Consider the following 13,762-nt stretch of genomic DNA (forward strand, 5'->3'; position numbering starts at 1 on the left):
CTATATTTTTCGGATGAAAACAAAAAATTTACTTATATAGTAGAATCAGACACCAGTGAAAAAAGTTATGGAAGAGTCTTAAAATATAGGTATGATAAAGAAAAAATAGAACATCATTGTAGATATTATTCAGGAACATTTACTAATACAGAAATAAGATGGGAAATAAATAGGAAAGAATTATATTCAGTATATAAATGTTTACTATCATTTGAATCATATATTGTATATAACAAATTTATTATAAGGACCGATAATACACAAGTAAAATGGTGGCTAACAAGAAAAATACAAGACTCGGTAACTACGAAAGAAATGAGAAGATTGGTATTAAATATATTAAACTTTACATTTACTATTGAAGTGATAATAACTGACAAGAATGTTATTGCAAATTACTTATCAAGACAATGCTACACAGACTGAAAAAGAAAATACTATAGAAGAAATATTCAAAGCTATGAACCTACTTTGCACAAATGTAGAAAATATTGACAAAGAGCTACAACAAATACGAAGTCAGTAGCATGACTATTTGAAAGACCATTTCCTCCGAGAACACCAAAAAACACATTGGTTATGGAACCGCAAACCTCAACCTATGCAGATAGCCTACAAAACAAGAAAAAATTATATAACCATGTTACGAGAACTTATATTGAAAATATATACAAAATCCAAACTTATTTAAACTTTAATCCTAGATCCACTACAACCAAAGAACCAAATCAAGACTACCTAACCCAAAAATTACAAGGTTACAAGTTAATTGCACAACCAAAAACTAACGCCAATTTAGTATGAACATGTTACAATTATGGACTATTAAATACCATATATACATACGATGGAGAAGAGATAAGTGGAATACCAGAATTGCACAAAGCACTAGTCACATATAAAAGAGTTACCAAAGGAAATTTATTTTATATAAAGTTTTATACAGCACCAATGGAGATATTATACGAGGAGATAAACCCTCCAATTCAAGTTATTAAGATATGATTAACCAAAGATATGATTATACCTGATGATATCGGACAACAAGAAGAAATACAAAAAATAGAGATACCAAGTTTTTATGCCAATAAAAGAATAATTGGTATATCAACTATTATACAAGAGTTAGCAAACAATTATTTAAACGGAAATGCTATATGGAGTTACTACTCTAGAGACCAGTTAATGATATATTCTAATTGAAGAAAACTAAGGAAAGCAGATATGGATAAAGTCCAGCGATGGATTTTATCATTATTAAAACCAGAAGAAAGACCTATGACAAGAGCACTCAAGATAGGATTTATTTCGTCTGAACTATTGACCAGATATTGTAAGCTAATTGGACATAAATATCCTGACCATATATGTACAAAATGTAATGGAGAAGATAATGTGATTCCCGATGTCCAGCTGGAATGATCAAATAAGATAGACACGAAAGAAGATAAGAAGAAGAAGACAAGAAGAAGAAGACAAAAATAAAAAGATAAGACAAAGAATAGATATGACCAAAAGAAAATAATATAAAAAAGTACCATGTAAATATTATTAGTCTTATTAGGTCTTATTGTAAGAAGACAAGTGTAAAGTGGAGGGTGCATTATTGTAGTGTAAATTATGGTACTGTTAAAAAGTCATATAGTATGGACAAATTAAAAGAGTATGGGCATGTGTAAGTAGTAGGTATGGTAGGTGTAAGTAGCACATTATTGTGCATTATTGTAAAGAAATGCATTATTATGCATTACTCTAGAGATAAAATTTGAAAGTACAGTAGATAGGATTTCCTTTCTATATAAAGGAATGTCCATATAACATAAAAGGTAGACTTTGAATAAACGAAACACTTTCATAAACACTCTCTCAAATATTTAATACTTAAGCTATTCATATTTAATAGATAATGGAACAAACTTCAGATATCATGGATAAGCAAGAGACAAATGTATATTGTTCAAAAAATATGTAGAACTAATTTCATATATTCCTGATTATCATATATATGATTGAATAAATTTATGTTAGTGATTATGTATTAGAATTATTTGAAACATGATTTCTAGTTTATTAGCACACTGGAAACAGGGAGAGAACTTCTATACTATGTCATCCTAATGTTGAAATTGGTAGGCAAGGAAAGTCGTTTAGGGGAGTAAACAAAGTTGAGGAGCTGATAAGAACGAAGTATCTGCTAAAGTACGATAGTAGTAGTGACAGGAGAACATAATAAACAGATAATCTAGTTCATAATAATCTAATATGAATTTAATCAATTATGAATATGATAAGAAAGAATAATTGAAAATAAAAACCTGCATGATAAAGAACACGACTACATACATGCATGATGAAATGATAAAGAACTATGAAACTTTAATCTTATATATACTTAAAGGTATAGAAATAATTGAATTAAGAAGAATAATATGAGAAAAAATATTTAATGATAACGAATCAGAGGATATATTAAACCAACAATGGTATAAAATAGATCTACATGATTTAGACCTCGAAAGAATAGAATAGTATGATTTAGAAATAAATTCAGATTAAAATAAACTACGGATATTTACAATATTTGACAAAATCTATGGAAGATATAAAACTATTAGAAGAACTAATGGAGGAAAATTTATATATATATCTAAGAACCCAAGATATGTTATATCTAGAATATATCATAAATAATATTAAAGAGATATCAAGATTAAGATACTTAGCAAAAGAATAATATAATAAAATATTTAGCCAAACATAAAATAAATTCCTCACCTACCAAAACTGGTACAATTACCACACTACCTACTACACTACCAAAAATATGAATTCCTCAACTACCAATTTCGCACCCCCGAAAAATGGTATCAGAGCTAAGAACCCAAGATATGTTATATCTAGAATATATCATAAATAATATTAAAGAGATACTGTCTTGAGTGCTCTTGTCGTAGGTCTTTCTTCTGGTTTTACTAATGATAAAATCCATCGCTGGACTTCATCCATATCTGCTTTCCTTAGTTTCTTGAATTAGAATATATCCTTAACTGGTCTCTAGAGTAGTAACTCCATATAGCATTTCCGTTTTAATAATTATTTGCTAACTCTTATTTTTATCAGGAAAATATTTTTCAATGAGTTTCTTTCTACATAAATTAATTTTAAAAATATTTGACCAACCAAATATGGAAAATATTTCCCTCCATAACAAACACACTTACTTGTTTAAAAAATCTTAATTTTGTTTCACGAAATTTCCTTTTATATATATATATATATATATTACCTTAAAAGCATGAACTCCTAACTTGAATGTTAAATTACTATAAAATCTCTAATTTAGGTTGTGACTTTTTCGATGAGTTGTGACTTTACCATTAAGTTATGACTTTTTTTAAAGGGTTGTGATTTTTCGATGAGTTGTGACATTTCCAAAGAGTTGTGACTTTTTCAAAAAGTTGTCACTTTTCTAAATAGTTGTGACTTTTGCAAAGAATTGTGACTTTTTCGAAGAGTTGTGACTTTTTCAATAAGTTGTGACTTTTCCAAAGTGTTGTGACTTCTCGGAAACATCATGATCATTCCGTTAAGACACAAAAAACATTTGTTCATACTATCCTTTGTTGACTATAAATAGAGGGACTTCCTCTCATTTTCCAACCACAATATTTTCTAATCTTTTACTCTTCTTCTTCTTGCATTTTGAAATTCCTTGTGTAATTTATTGTCGTTTGAGTGAGTTCGAAGTTAAGGGGAATATGTGGTACCACTATTCTGATGAAGTAAGTCGTTCTATCCTAAGAGGGTATATTCCATAACCTCAAGTAATTGAGGAAAATAATATAACTTTGATGATATAATAATTATTTTTTTCTTAATATCCAAATTAGTATGTAATGTTCCAGTATATGGAGTTAACATGATGTAGTCTAAAGTCATTTGTTTTTGTTAACAATTTCTCTTGTGATGTAGATATATGCTTCTGAATATCTTTTTCCAAAATTTAGAGAATTGTCACGATTTATTTTTGATGCTCAAGACAAAAGAATGACTTTATTTATCAATGTTACTTATGTGATTTAGACTCCCATGAAGTTTGCTTCAAAATAGTTATTACTTTATAAACATTGCCCTTTTGTTTTACTTATTTTCTATTTCTTAACATTTTAGTATTTTAGATGAAGAAAAGTTCATATGACTTGTAGTAACGCCAATTGAAATTCGTATTGGTTTAATTTTTATTATTTATTTAATAGCTAATTTTATGAGACAAAATATTTTCATTAATGCAAATATATATTTATATTTGGGTAGGTATTTGTATTTAAATTAAAGTATTATATATGTCACAAATGAGTAGTTATTTGTATTTAAATTAAACTTTTAAGTTAACAAGATCTTCTAACTTGAAAATATATTATTTGAAAATCTTCCGAGTTCTTTTTGTAAAAAAAAACTCACACAACAAATGTGAAAATATTTGAATATATAAAATATAGTTGTTCTCTTCACATGGTCATATGACATCTAAACAATTTAACGTACAATACACATGCAAAGCACATTTGGTTAAATGACAAGAAAAATACAAAACAAATATTGTCTATAAGGTAATATTAGTAAAATAAGACTAATTACATGATTAAACCTAATAAAATTGAAATAAATGTATACATAATTGATGTAACTAATGAAATTTTCCGTTGACCATCTTCATAGGTTTGCGTAAATAAGAGATATATATGACGATCCACATTATATATTACTTTAAAAGCATGAACTCCTAACTTGAATGTTAAATTACTATAATATCCCTAACTAAGGTTGTGACATTTTTGATGAGTTCTAACTTTTCCGATATGTTGTGACTTTTTCCAAAGGGTTGTGATTTTTCGATGAGTTGTGACATTTCTAAAGAGTTGTCATTTTTTCAATAAGTTGTGACTTTTCCAAAGGGTTGTGACTTCCCAGAAAGGTCATGACTTTTCAGATAAGACACAAAAAACACTTGTTCATACTACCATTTGTTGACTATAAAAAGAGGGATTTCCTCTCATTTTTCAACCACACTTTTTTTAAATCTTCTATTCTTATTCTTCTTGCATTTTAATTTTTTGTATGATTTATTGTCGTTAGAGTGAGTTCAAAGTTTAACAGAATATGGGACACTATTCTAATGAAGTATATATCGTTCTATCGTAAGAGAGTATAATTCATAACTTTGAGTAGTTGAGGAAAATAATTATTTTTTTCTTAATATATGCATTAGTATGTAATGTTCCAATATATGAAGTTAACATGATGTAGTCTATTTTCATTTGTTTTTGTTAACAATTTCTTTTGTGATATAGATATATGCTTCTGAATATCTTTTTCTAAAATTTAGAGAATTGTCATGATTTTGTTTTTTTAATGGTCAAGACAAAAGAATGACTTTATTTATCAATACTGTGATTTAGATTGTCAGGAAGTTTGCTTCAAAATAGTTATTACTATATCAACATTGCCCTTTTGTTTTACTTATTTACTATTTCTTGATATTTAAGTATTTTAGACGAAGAGAAATTCATATGACTTGTAATAGCACAAGTAGAAATTTGTATTAGTTTATTTTTTATTATTTATTTAATATTTACTTTTTATGAGATAAATATTTTCATTAATGAAAATATATATTTACATTTTGGTAGGTATTTGTACTTAAATTAAAGTATTATATATGTCACAAATGTACTATCAAGTTAACAAGATCTTCTATGTTCAAAATATATTATTTTAAAATGTTCCAAGTTATTTATTTTTTTAAAAAAATAATTTTTATATTCAGTAATATGGAATAAATATTTACATTTTTTTTCTAAACTAAATTAAAATCTAATAACTAAAAAAATAGTAACATTAATTAAAAGTCCTATTTATTTATGTCCGTATAAAATTTAGTAGAAATTCAGCTATTGCACATTAACTCTTTTACATTCTTAGGTATAATATTATGAATTCCATAGTTATTACATTAATTTCTATCTTTCATCTTTCGTTATATTATCTTTTGACCAACAATTTTTCATATTATTACACCGCTCATATATATGTGATAACATGGTATTCTAATTTTTCCTTTGATGAATGAGTATATGAATTATATCTTTTTTGGATGTAAGATGAACATGCAATTATATATATTAATTCACACATAAAATATATTCATTAATTTTAATTTTTAGTTTTTTCTGGTAAAAAAAAGAAAACCATTCTTGTTAACTATGGACATTAAGATAACTTTCTTTGATTTATGTACACAGTCAATCGAGAAGTCAAGTATGAGAAACAACAACAATACATCATCTATTATGTGATAACTTATAAAATGTAGTTGTTCTCTTCACATGTTCAAATGACATCTAAACAGTTTAACGTGGAATGCACGTGCAAACATCTGGTTAGATGACAAGAAAAATAAACAACAAATATCGTGTATAAGATAACATTAGTGAGATATGACTAATTACACGATTGAACTTCATCAAATTGAAATAAAATATATAAATTATTCCATTTAACTAATAAAATTTCTCATTGACGATCTTCATAGGTTTGCATGAATCAGATATATATAAATGACGATCCACATTGAACATTCACAAAATAATCTACAATATTATTTTGTTCTAAGTTTAGTATTAAAATCTTCGCCTAAATAAGCTAGTCCTACCTTAAAAGCATGAACTCCCTAACTTAAATCTTAAATTACTATAAAAACCCCAACATAAAACACCCAATTTAATAGATATTCAATATTTTATATTTATTTACTCTATATTATATTAAAAGGTTACACCTTTTCAAATGGATGGGTAGTGACTTTTCCAAAGGGGTTGTGACTTTTCTATAGAGTTGCTTTTTTGATGAGTTATGACATTTTTGAAAAGTTGTGATTTGTCTAAAGTGTTGTGACTTATCTAATAAGGCATGATACGCACCTTTATTTCATGTCCTTTGTTGTCTATAAATAGAGGGGTTTTCTCACACTTCTATACTATGAATTTTGTATGTTTTCTATTCTTCTTCTTCAAACAACGAATATTGTGAGAGTTGTTCAGTTATGCAATTAGAATGAATTTTTTGGGTAAATTAAATAGATTAACAAAATATGGGTCAACAAGGAGAGTGAAATAAATTAACTTCAAATGAGAAGACTATTTTGATGATTAATTGTCATTCCCTGAGCCTACACCCTGGGCGGGACTGGCACTCGAGAACCATTGCTGGTCCCAAGCGAACCGTTTGCCTGACTTAACTTATAGCGAAAGATGTAAATAACAAGAAAACAGTTTCAAAGGACAACTCATGCAATAACTTAAAGAAATATTAGACTAGCCGAAATGGCAAATGAAGTCTTAACATCAACAATTGAAAATGGAAAGACTAAAGAACTATAACTATCCATCTATGAAGCCTCTAAAACAAAGAGGGATATCGGGACAAGACCCTTGGACATCCTATCAACTAAAGTACTAAAACAATTTAAAAGAGGTCCTCCGGAAAGTAAGGAGGCTCACCATCTGACTGTGAGTGCTCAACTGGATCAACGAGGCACTGGATGCTGATCCTGATAACTTGAATCTACATCATAAAATGATGCAGGCAAAATGGCATTAGTACATTGAATGTACGAGCAAGTGATGCTTATCTTGACCAACGACACTAACCTATGATACGAGTGTCTACGATTGTCGATAATATAGTAACCCAACCGAGGGTTGGGGTCGTGTCCCAAGGGAGTGGTTTTGAGAATTAATAGAAAAATAAAATTTAGTTCAAATTAGTCGTAGATAAAGAGATTTACGAACAAAAACATAGTAAATTAATGGGGGTGACACAAAAGTGTCAAATATCAAATGGGGGTTTTGTCACAAGTAGTAAAACAACAAAAATAACAAGAAAATCAAGTACGGGGAAAGGTTCTTGGGGTGTGACCGCAATACAAGTTGAGATAAATTGTTAGGTACATGCTTTCGAAAGGAATTTTTCAAGATAATAGTGACTAGGCTAAGCTTTACATGGAAATAAGTTCCCTCTCGGGTAACTTACCCCGTTTCAAATTTGTTCCTCTCGAACACTCATTTGTCGCATGAAGGCCAACCTACGCCTTACCCCACTCACTCTCTCGAGCTGAGTGTTAGGATATGGGACTAGGGCTCACCCTCTCGGGATGAACCTCATATTGACCCATTCCTTAGGCCATAAGTCTAGTAGTCTTGGTTTCGTGACCTCTCTCTCGGGCAAGCCGAAAACACATGGGTCGTTTTGTATTTACAACTACAAACCCATTAAATTAAACCACAACCACTAGGTGAAATCACCATCAAAATACATCTAATCTATCAGCAAGCAAGACCCAACAACAATATCAACACATATTTGCTAAATCACACCCCAAGAATGGGAGTTTTTAGCTACACATCAAGAAATAACAAAATACATCTAAAATGATACTAAAATTATTTGAAAATATCCCAAAAAGTACTACTATATTCTGGAAATTATAATAATAAATCTTCTCTCCAAAAATTAATAAACAGATTAGTATTTATAGACAGCAGAAATTAGTGCTGGCGGATTGCTCGGCGAGGTTAGTCGGTGTCGTCGAATGACTCGGCGATTCGCCCTTCTTCTGTTTCATCGCCGTTTCGTGCTTGCCTTCAGCATCTTCACATTCTGGACCATTGGGCGGTACAGTACTACTTCACAGAACTATTCGGTGAAGCGCCGACTGCTTCTTTCATCGCCTTTTTGATCTTTCTCCTTCAAGGCTTTGCGTACTGGAACAATGGGCAGAGTGCATCCCTTTGGCGAATCGCCAAGTGTGCTTGGCGATGCTCAGGCTTCAGCTTCTTCTCTTTTTAGCCTTTTTGTTCCTTTTTGCGCCTAAGTGTCCATGCTTCCACTAAAAATTCAAATACCTGAAACTTAAGCGTTTTCATCTGATATTGAGACAAATTAAGCATTTGAGGGCACTATTTCTATCAAAATAAAGTCCTAAATGAGTCCAATTTGTGGACTCATCAACACCCCCAACTTAAACTTTTGCTTGTCCTCAAGCAAACTTAACTTCAGCCGTTAAAAAAGGGTGTCTCAAACTGTGCTACACAAGACTCAATCATGAATGAACATAAAAAGACTCAATTTACTTATGAATGATCAATTTTGTACTCAAAGATTCAAGTTGTGACACACCATTACCAAAGATTCTCATGCTCGCAATACTTGCTACTTGTGCAAGTTCAAGCTCAACAAAAAGTATCTCAATGCTCGCACATAAAAAATGATTCCATATTTACACACAGAGGTTAATCAATTCAAGATCAGGAATCAGATGGAACGCTCACACTCAAAAACGTGGAACATAATGCATGTTTTCACCCATAGGTTTACCCTTATTTTCCAATCGAATTTTGATTCGGCTTACTCAAGATCAAAAAGGTCTCTCTAAGGCATGTCATGGGGATGAGTGCAAAGGTATAGTCATTTAGGCTCGGAGACTTATTCATCGTGAGATGTGGTACTCAAAATGAAGGTAAGGCTTAAAGGGTGTTCAAAAGAGTTTCACACCCTCATGGGTAGGCCACAAAAGAGGTATATATCAAATTTGGCTCATACTCTTTAAAGTTGCCTAAGATCATTTCAAGAGGACACCTTTCTAAATCATTAAGATTAATAGGGCAAATTCTAGGTTTATTCATGCATGGTTCAAAGCAAGCAAATCACACAAGGCATCGACACTTAAGTCAAACAAGACCACACACTTTCGCTAGTGTGCAACGGTTATTACAAGAGAATCAATTCGATAAATGGCTAATCACAACGAGAGGCAAAGAGTTCACATATTTTTTATGTAACTTCATTTGGCCTCATCGTAACCGTACATTCATGTTCGTTCAATTGAGAGCACTATTCAAGTCATCGGTATTGATCAAAATTGAGACTCAAGTTTTTTCAAAAGAACAGCCACATCAACTCACAAAGGGTGGCAAAAATGTGCGAAAAATTCAAAAATTTTCAGAACGATCAAAATTATTTTGCAATTAAAAATAAGCGAGCCACAAGCTCAAACAATCGCAAAGCAATTTTAAAAACACAATTAAAAACAGATAACCCAAATGTACACCAAAACACAAGTATCTGAAATAAGCAAAACAAGTTGGGCCTTACCCCACCACAAATAAGAGCGTTTGTCCTCAAATGCAAATAATAATATCAAAAGTAAAAATATAATAAGACGGAGAGGGGTGAAGAAGGGTCCTGTCTATGCAGTCTCTCTCTTTGTCATGGTCTCAGTGGCCGAAGTAGTCTCACATGGAAAAACAGTGCCAGATCCACTAGGAGCTGCTGTGGAGTTCTCGGTCGGCTATGTCTGGATCACTGGTTGCATAACCGTCTCTACTAGATCTAGCAGATCTCTGAATATGCTCACATGTTGGCTCTCTCTCATCTCCTCCTCATCTGCTATCAGCTCCTCGTCGGTCTCTGTATCTGACTCTGCATGTGTTGTGTTATCCCTCTGCATCTCTCTGGTGATCTTAGTAGCATCTTCATCATCTTCTCTCTTTATTAGTAAAGTGAAGTCAGTAGACTCAAGGTAGTCTACGTCCTTCGTCAAACTTGCAATCTTGGCTTTTAAAGCCGCCACCTCAGAAGTCTAGCATATTTTTTCACAGCTGTCTGCTCTCGCAAGCCATTCTTACTATCAAGGCATCAACAACTGTCTGAAGTGGGGTGAGTGCTGCTATTATGTCTTTGTCGATGATCCCTGGAACAGACCTCTCCAGTCGGGTAGCTCTCACATCAGCTGAATAGGCCAACTGCCCCATCTTCAGTATCATGGCTTGAGTGATCCTGGAAGGCTGGTAGGATGAGGAAGCACCTAGATTCTGTGATGAAAAAGAAGAGGGAGTTGGTATACCTGAGGGCTGAGAGGTAGGGGTGGGTGAGGGTGTCTCTGCTGATAATGAGTCAACATTGACCTCTGGAGAAGTATCTGTTGGGGCTGCTCTTCTCCTGTCATCCTCCTCTCGTGTAAATTCTGCCTCTATACGCCGGGTATTAGTGGAAGAAGATGGAGTGACCTCTATATAGCTAACAGGCTTTCGGGGACTCCATCATACCAGCATAACTCAGTAATTAGAACAGGAAATGACAGGGATGTCAGTGTCTGTTAAGCTCTCACAACTATCTCCTGTGAAACCAGCAGTCCAAGGTCGATCCGCCTCTTGGCCATGATAGAACCAAGGAAAGCCGCCTTAGTATCACACAAAATGGACTCGTTCTAGTATGGCAGGATAGTGCTACTGATGAAGCCAAACCAGTATCAGGAGGCGATGTTCATATCCCTTTTCTAAATAGGAGCCCCTGCATCCAGCCACCTAGGGGTGATGTCAGAAATCATCAAAGCTAACCAACCCTTCAAATCATCTAGGGACGGAACGATGCGCAAACCCTGGTAGGGCAGTACCGAGTGCACGGTCGACCTAGTATGGTATTAATATGCTCGCTATGACGCTCTTCCTTCTTGTCTCTAACCATAACCGACTTCACCGGTCGGAACTCACTAACCTTCTTCTTATTTTTTGGGACCAACTCCCCATAGGCTAGGTAGAATTCCCGGACCTAGGAAGAAATGTAATGGCCCCGTGGCCTAGTGAACTGCTCGAACTCATGATACTTGAGCGTGTCAAGCACCTCAGCATGCATACCTTCCAAACCTTCCATAGATAGTAACTTTTCTTCTAGAATGGTTTGTAAACCATCGCCTTTTAATTTGTTCAGCAATCTGGGTGGAGGTGGAGCTACGGGGAGTGCAGGGGCCAATGAGGGTGGTTCCGGGGGTGGCACTGCTTTAGTGGTCGAAGGAGTTGCAGCTGATGTAACTCTGATAGGTGTTGATTGAGGTCTATCTCTGAGCCTATTCTGTCGGTGGATCAAGGGTTGTTCATCTTCTGGCTCAGAAAAATATGGCTCAATAGCTGACCCTTTTCTAGCGATATGCTTCTTTGGTTTGCCTTTATCTCCTGATGGGAGATCTTAATTTCTTTTCTGTGAAGGACGTGATCCTCCTTCATTGATCGTAATGCCCTTTGCCTATTTCTGAGGTGGTGCGTTTAAGTTCGTACGTACCATATCTGCAAAAGTTTGTGATTAGTCAGTAGAACAATCACACTAAGACACAGAAAATCTGAGGCAGAAAAGTCCGCTGATCAGTCGGCGAATCGCCAAATCTCTTTGGCGAGCTAGGTCGAACTCGTCGAAGGGATTAACTTCAAATCTAGGAAAATTAGCGATCAAAAAGTCTATTTCATGAGCCATCGACTACTTTCGACGATGAAGAAGTTGTCCGCTAATAGATACAGTGAAGGAGGGTAAAATGGGCATGCGAAGGGCGGTCTAAACTCCTCTTGGCGAGTCGCCTACTACCTTTGGCGACAACAGATGTGTCTGCCGAAAGTTACAGAGATATCAGCACTATAGACATGAATGAAGGGCGATCTAAGACCAGTAGGTGAATTGCCAAATCGATTGGTGAGCATGATTCATCTCGTCGAATGACTCACCGTGCCCATTTTTCAACCCACTTCTTAGAATCGACCTTACAAGCACTGAAAACAAAATCATAGCATGCAGACACGAAATTCACACAAGACCTATACTTCCCATCATCCCAGAATACTTAGGCTTCTTCCGATCCTGCCAAACTTTTGCCATATAACTACGATCACCCTTAAGAATGTCGTCACCCACTCCTTCATTGAGCAATTTTTGTTATTTAGCACAAATGTGGGCTCTTTAGGTGTTACCCAAGCAATACAATGACAATCAAACGGCACCCATTGCAATCTCAAACAAATTAAAGGACAAACAACAAGGCATTCGACTATTAAAATATTTCAGGCAACTAAGTTTGGATCACACATAGCATATCAACTTATTTCTATCAACGAGGCGTTGGATGCGGATCCTAGTTACCTCTATATGAAGCATAAAATGATGCAGGCCAAATGGCATCAATACATTGAATGTACAAGCATGCAAGGGGAAAAGTAAACACGACATAAGTTTGAAATTAATACTGAAAGAAACACTTACCTCAGCTTTATTCAACTCATGAATACTCAACTCAATGCGAAAATAAACAACAGTAATGATGAAGTTTATATAAGGCATTTAAAACAATAGGTAGCAAATCAAGGTGTTAAATAAATACAATAACAACTCAATTTATATATAAAGTAATATACTTGTGTGGGAGTTTCTCTAATCGACAACTATCACTATGAGCTAATGTGAAGATACAGCCTCTCGCCCACACTCCCAGAACTGCCCTATAACTTTTCGAGATATAAAACGCCACAACTAAGTGGATCCACTGGTCTATGCTAAAAATCAATAAGGAATCATCTAAAAAGTATGCCCCTTTTTACCCACACTGGCTACATGGTTTATGGAGACTTAAGTTATTGTGAACTAGTCCCCATATCGGTGCTCAATACTACTCCCAAAATACTCAGCTCATATGTTTAAAAACAAAACTCATTTTGTGGTTTCAGATAATTACTCGAAACTAGCTCAAAGGCTCTTTTGGAAATTGGTGTTTCCTCTCTTGTTTAAATGTGAAAAGATTTATTCTTTTGGGAATACATAGTCCCCATATACTCTTTTGAAGAAAACAACTTTGATCTTTATTTTTATTCAACTCAAAACTCAAGTA

This window comes from Solanum stenotomum, chromosome 4 (genome assembly GCF_019186545.1).
Source record: "Solanum stenotomum isolate F172 chromosome 4, ASM1918654v1, whole genome shotgun sequence".
Taxonomy (NCBI): Eukaryota; Viridiplantae; Streptophyta; class Magnoliopsida; order Solanales; family Solanaceae; genus Solanum; species Solanum stenotomum.